Consider the following 5,521-nt stretch of genomic DNA (forward strand, 5'->3'; position numbering starts at 1 on the left):
TGATATGACTACCATATGTATGAATAAATGTATAAAATTGTTTATATAATTTGAGTTACCAACTAGAATGCATAAGTGAATGTGTATATAAATTTTGTTATCAATCTTGCTTGTATATATATATATATAGAATATTGCATCTCACCAAGGGCGCCCCAGTGAGAGGGTACATAGGTAGGCCTAGATGCTAAATAAGCAAGTATATAATGTTATGTAACTTATTCCACTTATATTTATGTGTTGAATGTGAATTAATTGTGAATTGTGTTTTTATATGAGAACTTGACACACATAGTAAGGCAGAACCTCATTTGGAAGAGTCAAGTATGTTGTGATTCTCAATCATATGGTGAGGCGGAGCTCCATATGTAAGAGTCAGAGAGTTGAAAGCGGAACAAGTCTAGTTGTGTATATATGTGAATGTGTGTTGTATGTATATTCCTGATATAAGTCCACAATTATGTAATGTAGCATTAAGAGGCCAAAATAGGCAAATAATATCATATATGTTGTATGAGGTGTCAATTAGGTGTACGTAGTCTTTTTAGACTTGGTTCAAGGCCTAGAGTAGTCTAATGGGATAAGAAATGATAATTGAGTGCTTATGGTGCAAGTTTTTAAAAGAAAAGTAATTTTTTACACCCAAGTGTCTAATTTTAGATCAGACCGTTAAATCAAGTCTAAATTATTCCATTAGCTAGTATATGTTGTAAGTTTCATGTGGGCATTGGAATCACTTCAATTAGATGTTAGATGTGAAAATGGTGCACACCGAAAGTTTGTCAATTTTTTTGTCAAATAACAGTAGCAAATTCAGACTAATGCACTGCGGCGCATGGCGTCTCATGCCAAGGTGCAAGACACAGAAAGTTAGGCATGCGACATAACTATGTATTACACACTGCGGTGTATGGCCCATTTTCAGAATAGAATATTGTGCCTTATTGAGTCTTGTGAGTGTATTTACACTTCCACTAGCCCTTTTATTTGAATATATGTTTTAAGAAGTCAGGATCTTGAATTTGAAAATAAATAAAAGACTATTACTCTGATATTATTATTATTATTTGTGTTGGTTGATTGTATGATGGGAATGGTAAAGCCCAGTTTGTGCTGGGACTTTACAAAAATTGTTGTCCTTAGTGGCACTAGAGGCAAGAGCCTTGAGGCTCAAGAACACCTTGTGCATTCTCTCTCTAGCTCTCTCTAGTAATCTCTAATAAATATAATCATGATCTATATTAAGCATATGTATCTAATGAAAAGAGAAAATAGAGGAAGGAGCAAAGGAGGATAGAGAAGGAGGAAACAGCTAGGGAAAGAGGGGTACCAAGGGCTAGGGAGCAAATGATGGCAAACAAGGAAGGAATAAATAGGAAGTGAAGGGTACCACAGGATAAGGAAGAAGTGTGGTCTTAGTACCATAGAACAATCTGGTGAAGAATGAGCTCATGAAGAAGGCATTCATATCAACAAGTTCAAGTATAAGACTAGAAGCACCACAAGAGACCATTAAAATCTTAAATACTTAGTTAAGATTTAGTCTTATTTTGAATATAATTTATTTATTTAATGGTGAAACTTAGGATCTCATTTGAAAAGAAGTTTAAGTGTCACATGATTTTACAAACAATGAATGCAAAAATCAATGATTTTATCAATAGATTTCAAACCCAAATTAGCTAGTTAATTAAAATAGTATGATATTTAAGCTTCTTTTCAAAGGTGATCCTAAGTTTTCACCACTAAATAAATAAATATTATTTACTATGAATTTAGAAGTTTAAGTTTCGTTTTGCACATTTTAAGAGTTTGAGGTCAGGACACTTTTTGTGTAGTACTTCAAGGGTCCAGAATGCTCATTAACTCATTTATAAATTACAAAATATTGGATTCTAAAAGATAAATAAATTGACAAATTAAAAAATCTTAAACTTTTAAAAGTTAGAATAAAATGATAAATTACAAAATATGGATGGTAGCAATAAAAATGATTTGAATGAAAATGCAGAGCAGGATGTTCAACTGAGAATTCACATACTACACAAGATCTTGAAGCTCTACCATGTGCAATACAAAGTATCCCAATACCAATGCTTGAGCTAAATGCAACAAAGTGGAAGGATTTGCTAATATGACTTGGCAGATTTTTGTGAGTACTGATGATTGTAGACAAGCAATCTACAAGTATAGTATTGCACACAAGTTTGAATATAAATTTGTGAAGAACAACAAAAATAAAATAATTTTAGTTTGCAAGGCAAAAGGATGTCAATGGAAGATAACAGCATATTCATTAAGGAAGTCTATGCCCTTACTTTGTGTAACAACTTTCAAGAATGAGCACTTACATTCTGCCTAAGAAGACCTTGAAGTTTTTTATAGTACAAGGTGCACATTGACTTCGTCTATAATTGATGACATAGTAAGGTCTAATGTGGAAAAAAGACCCAATGAAATCAAAGCTGACATATGTAGAGACTATGGCATAAGTCTAACTTATCGTCAAGCTTTAAGAGCAAAAGAAAGGGCATTGGTGGAAATAAATGGGCTTCCTGACTAATCATATATGCTTGTTCCTTGGTTGTGTAATAGACTAATGGAGATTGATGTTGACACTGTAGCAAAATGGGTGGCTTTTGAGAACAATAGATTTGGACATTTATTCATTGCATATAGTTGTTCCATTAAAGAATTCTTGCTTGGGGCTAGGCCTATTTTATATGTGGATGGATGTTTCCTCAGTGGTCCTTATTGAGGTACCTTACTGGCAGCTTCAACATATGATGCCGATAATAAGTTGTTTCCATTAGCCTTTGCAATAGTTGGAGTAAAACTTATGATGATTGGACTTGGTTTCTGCAAAATATTAAAGATATCCTTAGTTTGCTACAAGTAGCTATTGTTTCTGATAGAAATAATACTATTATTAGTGCTATTAGAGCCATATTTAGTGGTGATAGACATGCATTTTGCTATCGACATGTTAAGGAGAATTTTAGCTCTGAGTTAACAAAGTTTATAGGGGAATGGGAAGGAATAGCAAGGAAGAGGCACTAAAGTTTCTTGATTACATTGCCTATACAAGGCATGAGCACGAATTTCGTATAGCCATAGGAAATTTAAGGATGTTCTCTCCATAATTAGCAAGATGGGTTGAAAATTAAGGCGATGTTGATCGGTAGGCACTATCATTGTCCCTATTTTGAAGATGGGATAAGATAACAACCAACTTGGCTGAATCATTTAATGCATGGATTCTTGAGGAGAGGAGGCATAATATATGTGTTCTTATAAATAAGCATAGGGACAAGTTAAGCAAGAAATTTTTTGCAAGTAAGGCAGCCATGAGTAAGTGAAAAAGCATAGTTGGTCCCAATGTTGAAGCAAAGTTGAAGGAAAATATTTTCAGGATAAAATCTATGATAGTTCAGCTGCATGGCTCACATATTGCATTGGTTCGAACACCGTATGGAGATGTATGTGTGAATCTAATACTAAGGGAATGCACATGCAAAGTTCAGCAAATGTTTGGCATTCCTTGCCCACATGCTTGTGCAGCTATCAAAGAAGTACATGGTAATGTGTATAACTATGTCGAGGAATGTTATCTTTGTAGCTCACAGGAGAAAATATACAGTAGCACTATGCATCCTGTTAAGACCCATAACATGCCAAAGCCAAACGTGTTGATAGTCTTTGAGCTCATGAACCAAACCTTTTTACTGCCTCCTAGAACATCTCAACCAGTTGGCAGACCTCATCGTGTGAGGATCGAGTCTCAACATCAACAAAACAAGGTTTATCATTATTCTCGCTGCCATAAAGCAGGTCATACACGGAAGAGGTGTAGAAATCTAAATCCAAGTTGATGTTATTGTAAATGGGTTACCACATGAACTTGGATTTGGGTGACATACACATATGGGTTGTTTTAAGGGTTCTTTTTTGGCATATAGTAGCCCTTGTGTTGTAAATCCAAGTTGATGTTTCTATAACATGAGATTAGATCAACTTGAATTTAGTTGACATGTATAGGTTTATGTAGATATACATTGGTAGCATCAGGGTTTTTTTTTGGTACATAACAACCCTTTGTTTGTAAATCCAAGTTCATGCCTTTATGTATGTTGACTGCTAAAATATGCAGATGTATTAGATGAATTAATACATGTTTCTTACATGTACAGTTCATATCTTCTAGTTCATCGATCCAAAATTTCGAGTACGAGTTGCAACTTTTTCATAAGGAAGTTGCAAAATTTGGTGTCTCAGTTACAAATTACTAGAGCTTTGTCATAAAAAGAATAACTCTGGTAAGAATTTAATAGTTCTTCGATCTAAAATTTGGTGTACAAGTTGCAACATTTTCTTAAAGAAGTTGCAAAATTTGGTGTCTCAGTTGCAAATTACTGGAGCTTTGTCATAAAAGAATAACTCTTGTAAGAATTTAATAGTTTTTCAATCCAAAATTTTGAGTATGAGTTACAAATGTTTCCTAAGGAAGTTGTAAAGGTTGGTATCTTAGTTGCAAAATACTGAAACAATATCCTGAAAGAATAACTCTTGCAAGAATATATTAATTCAAATACTGGAATATTGTCCTAAAAGAATAACTCTTGTGAGAATATAATAATTCTTTGATCTAAAATTTCGTGTACGAGTTGCAAATTTTTCCTAAGGAAGTTGCAACATTTGGTGTCTCAGTTGCAAAATACTAGAACGATGTCCTAAAGAATTTAACTCTTGTAAGAATTTAATAATTCTTTGATCTAAAATTCGGAGTACGAGTTGCAAATTTCTCCTAAGGCAGTTGCAAAATTTGGTGTCTCAATTGTAAATTACTAGAGCTTTATCATAAAAAGAATAACTCTTGTAAGAATTTAATAGTTCTTTAATTCAAAATTTTAAGTACGAGTTACAAATGTTTTCTAAGCAAGTTGCAAAATTTGATGTATCAGTTGCAAAATATTAGAATGTTGTCCTAAAAGATTTAACTCATTAGAATTTAATGGTTTTTCGATCCAAAATTTTGAGTACGAGTTACAAATTATTCCTAAGGAAATTGTAAAATTCGGTTTCTCAATTACAAATTACTAGATCTTTGTCCTAGAACTCCTACAAATTTAATAGTTTTTTGATCCAAAATTTCGAGTACCAATTGTAAATTTTTTCTAAAGACATTACAAAATTTGGTTTCTGAGTTGCAAATTATTGAAGCTTTGTCGTAAAGGATTTAACTCTTTAATGAATGTAATCGTTCTTCAACCGAAATTTCGAGTACTAGTTGCAAATTGTTTCTAAGGACATTGCAAAAGTTGGTTTCTCAGTTACAAATTAATGGAGCTTTGTCGTAAAGGATTTAACTCTTCAATGAATTTAATAGTTCTTTGATTCAAAATTTTGAGTACCAATTGCAAATTTTTTCTAAGGACATTACAAAATTTAGTTTCTAAATTGCAAATTACTAGAGCTTTGTCCTAAAGGATTTAACTCTTATACAAATTTAATAGTTTTTCGA

Source organism: Prosopis cineraria, unplaced genomic scaffold, assembly GCF_029017545.1.
Source record: "Prosopis cineraria cultivar Desert tree isolate PC_DT_omini unplaced genomic scaffold, ASM2901754v1 PC3, whole genome shotgun sequence".
Lineage (NCBI taxonomy): Eukaryota > Viridiplantae > Streptophyta > Magnoliopsida > Fabales > Fabaceae > Prosopis > Prosopis cineraria.